The sequence below is a fragment of the Archocentrus centrarchus genome, chromosome 7 (assembly GCF_007364275.1).
Source record: "Archocentrus centrarchus isolate MPI-CPG fArcCen1 chromosome 7, fArcCen1, whole genome shotgun sequence".
NCBI classification, from domain to species: Eukaryota; Metazoa; Chordata; class Actinopteri; order Cichliformes; family Cichlidae; genus Archocentrus; species Archocentrus centrarchus.
This window is the reverse complement of record NC_044352.1, coordinates 17145825-17157090: the sequence shown is the minus strand read 5'-3', so window position 1 is coordinate 17157090 and position 11266 is coordinate 17145825. Positions and strand designations below refer to the sequence as shown.

The window sequence follows — 11266 nt, the reverse complement described above, 5'->3', positions numbered from 1 at the left end:
GCATCGCTAGCTTGGTTTAACTAATCGCAGTACTCTGATACACAAGTCATATACAACACTCACCGGAGAACAGAAATCAAAAGAACTGGACAAATCCTCGTTCTTCAGTACCTCTTGGGATCAGGTATGTCATCAAATGCCAAAAACTACCACTCTAATAACATTTTTCTTTACACGATCTCATCTCTCTGTACTCAGTGCTCTCTCCCGTCAGTAATGCGTTGGACTGACGTTTTTCCAAGATGGCGGTAAGTGTGTCAGTAGCACATACATCCCATCTACTGGTGAAACACAGATACTACACCATAAAACAAAGAAAATAACTTTAGACCTACAATGCACTGACTTAGGTGGGTTACATCTATATATATATATATATATATATATATATATATATATATATATATATATATATATATATATATATATATATATATATATATATATCTTAGGGGTGGGACTCGATTAAAAAACTTAATCTAATTAATTAGGAGCTTTGTAATTAATTAATGGAAATTAATCGCATTTTAATCACATTTAAATATTTAACATGATGAATATTAATTTAAGTTTAGTTGATGAATGAATCAATATACATAAGCTTAAACTTCAAAATATTGTTTATTTTCCCACCAGTCTGCTACACAGACCAACGAAGGGTGGAAGTGCTCCTGTGATAAGCAAACTCCTGAAATTAAAGTTAAGCATCATAACTGGATAGTTTTATTCAACATTAATGTCTCACTTAATATAGTTGAAAATTAATATTTCGTTCAGCTGTATTCCTTGATGTTGAAATGTGTTATGCTTGTTTTAACAGCTTGTTTTGAAAAAAAAGACTTAAAATTAAACCACAAAAAGGAGAAAAAGTTCGTTCTCCGTTTAACCAGCTGCTTTTACACAGCTGTGCTTCGCACTCCCGGTTGCTAGGTGACATGAGCTACACAGAGGTGACGGCAGGTGACGCTGATATGAAGGCTAGCCGCTCACTTCCAGCCTTTGCGGTGTTCGTGGGCTGCGAAGGACCTGGGTCTACGTGGGCCGGGTCCTTCGAAGGATGCGGCCCCTGAATTTTTGACATCGTGCGTCGATATAATCTGTATGCCTGGAACTCGTGCACTGAGAAACGTTCCGGTGCAAAGTGCGTTAAAATGCGTTAAAATTTTTAATTCGTTAATTTCCCTGTAATTAATTAATTGAAATTAACGCGTTAAAGTCCCACCCCTAATATATATATATATATATATATATATATATATATAGATAGATAGATAGATAGATAGATAGATAGATAGATAGATAGATAGATAGATAGATAGATAGATAGATTTTTTTTTTTTTTATAAGGTTTATATAAAGTTATGGTCTTAAACTTTTGATCAGCTGAAAAAAAAACATGTTTGAGTGTAAATGCAGTTTTCAATAAATTCCCTGCTCAAAAGTTTTTGTCTCTTGTGCCAATTTCTTCTTTTAGCATTGTGAAGCTCTACTTAGAACCTTCTTAAGCTCCAATAATGCAAAATGCAAATTCTTGCAATTTTTTAACTGGTCTTAAGATTTTGATCAGGAGTGTATTACAATCATGCCATTTTGTTTGTTTTCATGTTGTTTTTAATTCTAATCAATAGGTTATTAACCATAGAGGTATTAAATTTGTTTCACACCGTCCAGGTGTGAAAAAGGAGGGAGTTGTTAGGGATTATTTTTTACTTGGGGCGCCTGGGTGGTTTAGTGGTGAAGCCGGCGCCCACATACATCTGCCGCGTTGCGGTGCGGACAGCGGGGGTTTGAGTCCCGGCCCATTGCCAATTTGCACGTGTCTTCCCCTGTATCTTTTCCCCGTTTCCCGTCTCTCTTCACTGCCCATAAAAGCCGCTTTGGCCAAAAATGCGAAAAAAAAAAAAAAGGGATTATTTTTTACTCAATGAATAAAGGACAAATGTTTAAAGGTAAACTCCAGTAAATTAATTAATAAACAGTGGATCAACCAAATAGTAAACAATTAGATAATACATTAGACAGAGAGCAACTGATCAGAAAATTCTTGACTAACTCCTCTGTTTCAGTGCATCTTATCTTGAAGACCGGCCACCGAACGTACAAACATCACCAACGTCACCATGTTCTGTCATTAATCTGGACAAGATTTCACTGTATTGATTAAATTAGAACATCAGGAAGATGTGCTTATGACTGAGAGGAATCTGGGTCATGAAAAACCAGCTTGAACAAGACTGAATGATGAAAGACAACTCATAGCGCCCAGAGATTGTTTATGTTTAGATAACAGGCAAGCTGTTATGGTTAGACAGGAACATGGGCTCAGAGAGAGAGAGAGAGAGAGAGAGTGCACACTCTTACTGAGTCCCCACATGCATGTGTCTATTTTTTCTGATTCTTTAACCCTTAGCAAAAAGTAGTATACTTAAAGTTCATTTTATGAAGTATACTTAAGTATAAGTATAGCAAGTATACTATAGACCATATACTTTAAGTGTACTAGAAAGTATACCAATTTAATACTTTTTCGGACTAAATTGGAACATTTCAAGTTTATGAAAGTATACTTTAAAGTTCATTTTAAGTTTGCAAAAGTATACAACAAGTACACTCATATATATACTTTGAGTCCCTATTTTTATTGTATACTTTAAGTATACTGTTATAAACGTTGGTTATTTCACTAGCTTATTTGTTATACTTTAAGTTTGCTTGGCACATTACTTGTAGCTTACTATTTATATACTGGAAATATACTCAAAGTATTCTTAATGTTTATGAAAGTGTGATGCATTTACAAAATCACAAGACAGAATGTTGAAAACAAGTTTTATATATTTTCAGAGATTTCAAACATTTAAAAAACAAAGACCTATGAAATCAAGTTCTTCCTTACTGGAGAAAATGAAAGGAAAAAGTGCACATTTGCATGTAAAAATGTAAACATAATGGTCTCTCCAAGATCAAGTCCTTATTTGTAAAAAGTGGTAAAGCAAAACTTGTGCATATGCTTGTAAAAATGTAAACATAGCATCTTCAACTGAGAAATAAAGTCCTTCCTTGTCAAAAAAGGTAAAAGAAAAGCACACCTTTGGAACCAAAAATAAAAAAGACAGAAAAAAAATCTGTACTTTTATGACTTCTTTTCATTTACTTGTTGGCGTAGCTTATGTTGTTGCATTTCTTTCTTATGATTCGTCTCACATCTTGCATGGTGGTGTCAGGAGATTTCACCTGGGCATGGTCTGTGAGTGAAAAAACACATACAGAACAAACCATTACCTCAGTGTTATTCTTATTCACTGTCCACAATTAACACACACATTTCTGAACTTAAATGCAATCAGCAAAAACTGTTATAAAGGGATTGCACACACATCACACCCCAGTCAGACTGAATAAGGCAGAGTGTAACTGAGTGGCAAAACAATGGGCAGCGTGCTGGCAGTGACATCACGTGTAAATCCTCTGTAATTTACGACAACTGAAAAGCATTGATTGTTTACCATCATATAGAAGCATTAGTATGTATTGTTTTTATTTTATTTTATTTGTAGTACTGATAGTGTGTGATTATAACTATAACTATGTCTCTACCTATTATTCCAGTTTTGCCTTAAATTAAATGCGCTCACCAAATATAGCATCAAGCTTGGTGTTATCCAGTTGTGGCTTTGATTCCACATCTTTGTGGGCCCCTAACTGCCTCCCGGTCAAACTTGAGTTGGACAGCGTGTCTACCATAGATGAACACCGCAAGATCCCACGATGCTGAACTTGCAGTTCGCAGAGACTTCAGCTTTAGTCTTGGGACTTTTACATCACAACCTGGCATATAGAGGCACCTGCAAAACATTTGACTATTACTCACCAAATAATGATTAAACAATTACATAAAATTTATTTGTAAATCTATTCATTTATCAGTGCAATGAATATGCATTGGCCTATAGTCTATAGACTAACTCCATAACATGAGAAATTTGGGGGGCATCATCATAGCATTTCCAAATCAATCATTATTTGTATACATCCAGCACAAAGTTGATTAATATGCTTTCTTTTTAAATTATGTGTATAGTCACAAGGTGTAGAGGGAAATTGTATTTCCCCACATGGATAAACACATACCCTATCAATGCATTTTGAGGTATTTACCATATTATGAGGGTCAGACAACACTTGAGGAGAGCTGGGTGGTCAAACTTGTTGGTCTGGTGTGGGTGTTGACCAGGTGGATGCAGGAGTTGAGATCTGAACTGTGATTTTTTTCTAAAATCTCTTTCAGCGTTGTCACTACTGCTGGAAGCTCTGTAAAGGGAATGAAAACAAAGCAACAAAAGCTTTGTGTCATTACTGTGTTTTGAGACCATTTAAAAACATTAAATTAGTCATTTTTGTTATGAAGTCCGTGACTGGAAGTGGCGCTGATTAGGCAGAAACAGGAAGCAGGAGGAGACTGAATTAGCCATAACCTCTAAATGTCAGGTTGAAGCCAGGTGTGGACCTTTTTCCACACTTGGCAGCAGATCCCAGCTCTCCCTGCCAGTAATTGTTTGTCTGTGTGATTTGTGAGTCTCTTTTTTCAGATTTCAATGCTTCAGTATGGAAGTATATGAAAATTTCACTTGTTTAGTTCATTATACCTGACCTGCACACCCAGTGTTTGTCTGACTTCAGGAATCAGTATAGGCACATATTCAGTCATTAAAAGCTGTTGTTTTATAATTTGCTTTAGGCTACTTGAATTGATAAAGAGAAAATACCTCTGACAGCATCTAGTATCTCTTTCCCATAGTCTGCTTTCATTCTCTCGATTTCTCTCTGAAGCTCTTTCACTTTCTTCTGGGCCCCACTCCAGTTTCTGGGCAGCTGCTTCAACTCAAAATACCACAATAGTCAAATATTTTACCTCTGAAGATATTTTGTTTGCCAGCTGCTTCTTCAGCTCTTCTATCATCACTCTGACTTCTTTCTCTTCTGTTAAAATTATAATTCAATTTTATATGTTTATAACAGGCAAATATAATAACATCCATGGTAATGATGATTTACTTGCATTCACAGAGTCAACTGCACCACTGATGGATCATACCTAGATTCAAAAATGTGTAACTCAAAACAAAAATCATGTAACTATGGAGTTAAGTATTATGCACACCAGAAATGATAAAGAAATGTCACTTAGAATCAACTGGTGCCATACCAAGGTATTTATCAAGGTACCTACCTTTTGTGATGGAACTTCATAATCCTCTTCCACATCTTTCCACTTGCTATTCGGCTTACTCTTCCTCTTGGTTGCTTCTTGCCAGATGTCTTCACCCTTTATGAATTCCTAACTCTTCTTGCAAAGATCACTGTAGTTGTCTGTGTAAGAAACAAGATTAAATTAAATGTTCGTTGCCATACTCGTCGGCATCTAACGCCATTTTAAATTGTAAGTAACAATAATAGCTGCTAGTTGACAATGATATTACAAATTAGCCTGCTCAAAAACAAACTTTTGTCATGGGGATTAAAAAGATGCTGGGTGCTGGGTTTTCGTTTTTTTTTTTTTTTTTGGGGGGGGGGGGGGGGGTTGACTTTAAAAAAAAAATAAACACTCTGGTCAAGTCTTTTCTGTAATTAAAAAACTGCCAATGTGAACACCCGTTTAGCTTTTTCATATAGGGTATAGATGTAAATGTCCAGGCCCGACTTTGAGAAAAATGCTATCAAGCTAACTGAGAAACAATACAATTAACAACTTACCACCAACTATCAAAACCTTTGCTGGGAAAAAGGCTGCTGATTTTTTTCTGCCTTCCATGTCCCACTGTATCTCTATCCATCCGTCTTCTTCTAGATCAGGGCACTGAATGATTACTTTTGGACATTGTTGCTGGTCGTCAGCACTAATCCATGAAATCTTCCCAACTTCCACAGTCTTTTCCTTGAAATAATAAATGGCAAATGGCATTGTGGTATCTAATGCTGAAAATTAGATTTTAGCTAGTGTAACCGGTGGCTTCTACAGCTCTCTGCGTTGTGTGCATCAATGATCAGATCAGGCCACCGACGTGATTTGGAGGCGATCTCCTTTTATTTCTGACCAAACAGTAAACAAAACATCACAGTCTGGTTGGTGACGATCGCTTTAAGCCCCGCTCCCGCCGAATGCCACAGGAAGAAGGGGGCCGTACACAGCAACACATTAAACACAACAATCGATCATACAAAACATACCTGACCAAACAGTAAACAAAACATCACAGTCTGGTTGGTGACGATCGCTTTAAGCCCCTACACAAACAAAACACACAAAGACATTGTTGTCTAGTACAGCTGGATTTACCATTACTAAACTTCCTAAACTTTCACTCACCGCTCCTGCCGAATGCCACAGGAAAAGGGGGAGAGTGAGCGCGAAACTGCTCCTTATAAAGGAGTTGTCCCAGAAAACTAAACGTAGGGGTACAGAAAACAATAACAAAAGAAAGGTTCCGCACACCAACCGGAGCTACACAAACACGTCAGGTAAATTAAATAAAATAATCTTTGTGAAATTCTACATAAATAAATATGAACATAACTGGCAGAGACAACTGTAAACTATAAACACTATTAACAAAGGACTGACATTGTTACACTAGGATATGTCTTCTCCTTCTCCTTTCCTTGTTGATACTGGTTGAGACCGTTATTTATTTATTTTTTTTGCAAGGGAGACCTTGAATTGGCACCGGTGAGTGCTAATTTAAAATTGGGAGGCTCCCATTGGCTGCCAGGTAGGGGCGGGACCATGGCCAGAAGTGCCATACCAGAAATTTCTGTGGTGATACTAGCTGGAAGAAGCTGAGCTAGCTCATTAGAGCTAACGTGGCTAAACAGTGTGGACCTTATCAAAGATATTTAGAGGATTACACAGCAGCGATTCCAAGGACTACCAAGTACAGATGGAAAGTAAAAGTAAGTAACAGATAATGAATTCGCTTGCACATAAAATTCTGTATTGCTCAGATGTTTCCAGTTAGGCTACATTAGCCGCATTAGTCACGTTGGAATGTTAGCAGCTTGTAATCTTAAATGAAAGATTACATGGCTGCTACCGTTAAAGTTAGTGGTTTTGTTTGACTATGAGTGACAGACTTGTAAGCTAATGTCCGAATGCAAGTTTGTGTGAGTTGTCTTTTACAGTGATTGTTAGCAGCCAATGTAACCGGAAGTAAGTGAGCCGTAGTAAAAATATTTTTATGCAAGGAGTCTATTAAAACTGTTATGTTTTAATGTTTGATGTCTAAGATCTGAACACAGCTAGCAGCTAGCTGCTTACAATGCAGGTGAGATTTCTTTTCAATTAAGTTGGCAGAATAGGGAAAGTTGAATCTGGTTTTAATTTCAAAGACAATTGATTATGTACAGTCTCATGCGGAGGCAACTTCCCAAAATATGTTGGGATGATCTTAAATGCACTCAGTATACCCAAAGGGAATGAAAGGACCTGAGTAATAATTTACATTTATGTTTGAACACCCCACCTTTTCAGGATAGGGCAGAACTACAGGACAACTCACAAGATCACATTAGTCGGCCCACTGCTTCCCATAGAGAAGTAACAGATGATGTCAACAGTGGGAGCTCTTCCACACCTGGGCTTTTGGATTCTGCCCTTCAACAGGTAAATATGCAAAAGCACGGTTTCAGTCTAAGTGGAATTGTTGTGTTGCCAGTATACATTCCCCCATGTATCTGGGTAATCTTCATATCCTGCTTGATTCAAGTTTAAGAATCTTTCCTAAATTGTGCTTTCAGCTCCCCAACTAGGTACATTATCATTAGCACCTGTCATATGCCACATCACTGACTTATTTTTCTCCCATGACACAATAAGCAGTTGAGGTGGAAAGCACTGAAGTTGTCAGAAAATTAAAGTTTACACTTACTCAGTTTATGATTTGATGATTGGACTTGACATAAAGGGACTTAATTCATTCAGTTGTTCATTGTCTTTCTCTTGTTAAACTGTAGAATATCAGTCATGATGACATCAACACAGATGGTCACATGACTTACACTTCGACCAGTGGAGAGGAAGAACTCAACAATTCCAGCAGTGAAGATGAACTTAATAGTGAGAGCTCTTCCACGGACAGCCTGTTGGATATGGACATTCAAGAGGTACATTGGGGTAGGGTGGGGGAATACACTAGGCCAAATTTGTTAGCATAGTAATACGCTTCAGAGGGCCTAAAGTGACACTCTCGGGGAAGTGTCAACAGTGCACACATTTTCCAATACATTTAGTTAGAGGTTTGCTGTAATGGTTGAGTGCATTCACACCACACTTATGTGCATTTTGAGCTATCCTCTAGCTGAACCAAAGTGTAGACAAATGACAACATTGCCAGCAAAAAAGCAAAGGTTACATTTTTTTTATTCTCTTTCCTTTGTTCACACGTAGAATGGTATTGAAGATAACCACATTGACACAGAAGACCACTGGAGTAACACTTCCAGCAGTGAAAATGAAGATAATGAACTCGACACTGAGAAACCAACCACAAGCCAGTTGGATGTGGACGTCTCAGAGGTGAATGCACCATTCTATGGGTTAGTTTATATACGCTTCCTTTAATCTTTTAATTAATTACTTCAAGTGATCTTTTCCCTTGTCAACTTGTAAAATGATGAAGCTCTGCCACATTCTGAAGAGGACTTGATTGGTGCTGCCATTGATGAAGCTGAAAACCATGCTGATGACGAAGACGTGATGGAGGGGAGTACAAGAGGAAATGAACCTGAATTTCCAGTGGTATGTAGACAGTGGTTCAATAACACATTGTTAGTAGTTACTGTTCGCACATTACATACAATTGGAACATTTGGAGACAGTACTACATAATAATAATGATGATAATACACACTGTATGTGTTAACTGTTACTCGTTCTAATTTATACATGCTTTTTCTATCTTTTTTTCCTATATCCTTGGGCATTGAAGACCACAAAGATGGTGACAAGCCCCTATATCCTGGTGCACCTGTTTCAAAGGGAGAACGTTTATTGATGCTGATGTCCTATGTGCTGCATAACAACTTAACAGGCAAAGCACTTACTCATTTACTGAAACTGTTCAATCTAATGTTTCCAGGTTTGATTCCACCCTCACATTCAATTCAATCTTTTGTTGAAGAACTTTACTTTAGTAAAAAGGAAAACAGAAAATTGTGAAATGCTAAATGAAAATGTCAGAGGTTTTGGTCACCTCCCGGTGCAAACAAGTATAAAAATGTCATATAGGCTTGCCATTGTGGAAATCTAAGCAACTGCTTTTGGTCTTAGAACTGTTTTTTGGTCGATGGACTTGTGTATTACAGTCAAAACTATGACAGACTAAAGAAGAGACACAATAGTGCTGCATGCTTGAAAGATGGTATATTTTGTTTAATTACTGACTTGGTTATTTTTAAACAAACATGTTCACATCAAATCCCTGCTTTTTGTTCATGTGGCAGACTATGTTGTGTTTTAGTTGAGGTACTTAGTAAATCAGACAGGCCTGTATGTAAAGATTCACACATCAATGTACAAAGTACTTTCGTACATGTTAAAAAAGCTGAAACTGTTAATGCTGTCTGGCCTGACATGATGAAAACAAAATGTGTTCTTGCTGAAACAGCTGATGCTATGTACATAACACCATTGCCAAACCCTTATGAAAGGGACTCGCTTGATCAATAAAGTCAAGTCAAAGGTTTTCTGTTTTTGTGTATGATTTTTAAGGTACATAAAGATAATGCAATTGAGCACACATACTATATACTGTAAAGTTTTAAACTCCAGCATTATATTATCAATATATAAATTAAATGTTAAGCATGAGTCAATGACTTGACCTTATTATGCACTTGGAGCAAGATATAGTAAGTATTAGTACTTTGTGGCAGAAAGATGTAAAAAGTATACTAAAGTATAAGTCCAAGTTTTAGTATTAAAGTATAAGTGTAAATCTTAGTATTAGTGTACTTAGTCTTAGACTTTTGTTTATACTTTTCAGTATAAGCCAAGTATACTTCATTATACTATTCTTAAGTATATAAAATATAGTTTATAAAAAGTCACCTTCAAGTATACTTTCTCAGTTTTAGTAAAAAATAAGTATACTCAGTACACTTGAATAAACTTCTTTTTGCTAAGGGAAGCTGACCTCACACACTAAATTGCAGTATTTTCATATAATCTTTGAATTACATAAAGTTAGCATACCTCCATCTGGTTTTTTTGGGGTTTTTTTGCTGTCCTCTTTTTTACATCTTTCTCCATCTCTGAGTGAACTTCTCTCTCTTTTCTCTCTCTAGAAATACAGCAGCTGGTCTTTTAGCTAGCAGACACACTGTGTGACAAACTGCAGCTACTTTTTGTGTGTTTGCTGATATTTTTTGAGCGTTTAGAAATGTTGCATTTAAAATTACCTGCCACACCGTTATTTTCGCTCCTCTTCAGTAGTGCTAGCTAAGATGCTGGAAGTACTGGTGATAACAATTTGCGGAAATCAGCACTCAGTCTGGCCCACTGTAACCCCTGAATATAGCGCTATAAATGATACATAAATTATATGGTTTTGCCTCTTTAATCTCTTTGTATGCAGTACAGTAAGCCCCGGTGATGGAGAATACACCTGCAGGATTGTCTATGTGTTATTGTTCTGCCATTTAGGCTCAGATCATTTGATGTTTGACAGCACAGTGAACAGAAATGCAAAGTTCTCTCAGACATGTTAAACTTAAAGTAACAAGTCTGTTTTAAAAATGTAAAGAGTAGAAGTACAGATATTTGTGTAAAAATGTAGGGAATAAATGTAGTCAAAATAAATACTCAAGTAAAGTACAGATACTTGAAAAATAAAAGTACAGTAACAAAGTATTTGTACTTCATTATTTTCCACCTCTACACATAACTAACAGGTTAAGAATGGTTTAGCTATCGACAGTTGAGCCATTGTCAGATATGCGATAGCTATCAAAATTACTCAACACAACTTCACAAGTTACTTTCAGAAACAGACAGAAAGAAGTACTAACAGCAGCAGGTCCCTCTACAAATGTTCAATAAGGAGAGACAATTAGGAGGAATTGAATATGATTTATTGATATGCAATTTAATTAGTTATTTGCTGATTAAACTCTGGTGGCCCATTGACCAGAATGAAATCCCACAGAGACAGAAATTAGGGCAGGACCCCCCGGAGTCTAGTCGCTGGTGGTGGCAAAGACAAAGACAGAA

At 36.7% G+C, this 11266-nt stretch overlaps 2 long non-coding RNA genes across 6 annotated transcripts; one reads left to right on the top strand and one right to left on the bottom strand.

Moving 5' to 3' along the window:
• Positions 1 to 2991: 2991 nt before the first annotated feature.
• On the bottom strand, positions 2992 to 6497 carry LOC115783606 (uncharacterized). Of its 5 annotated transcripts, none has more exons than XR_004020224.1 (6): positions 6229 to 6497; positions 5755 to 6090; positions 4767 to 5370; positions 4159 to 4311; positions 3636 to 3845; positions 2992 to 3245 (listed from the first exon to the last, which is right to left on the bottom strand). It is a non-coding gene; the product is annotated as an uncharacterized LOC115783606 (long non-coding RNA). The 5 variants fall into 5 exon arrangements; XR_004020225.1 differs by having other exon boundaries at positions 5755 to 5935; XR_004020223.1 differs by having other exon boundaries at positions 2995 to 3245; positions 4767 to 4881; positions 5231 to 5370; positions 5755 to 6497.
• Positions 6498 to 6814: 317 nt separating this feature from the next.
• Positions 6815 to 8795, top strand: LOC115782482 (uncharacterized). Its single transcript, XR_004020151.1, has 5 exons — positions 6815 to 6951; positions 7529 to 7660; positions 8011 to 8160; positions 8444 to 8572; positions 8676 to 8795. It is a non-coding gene; the product is annotated as an uncharacterized LOC115782482 (long non-coding RNA).
• Positions 8796 to 11266: the final 2471 nt, after the last annotated feature.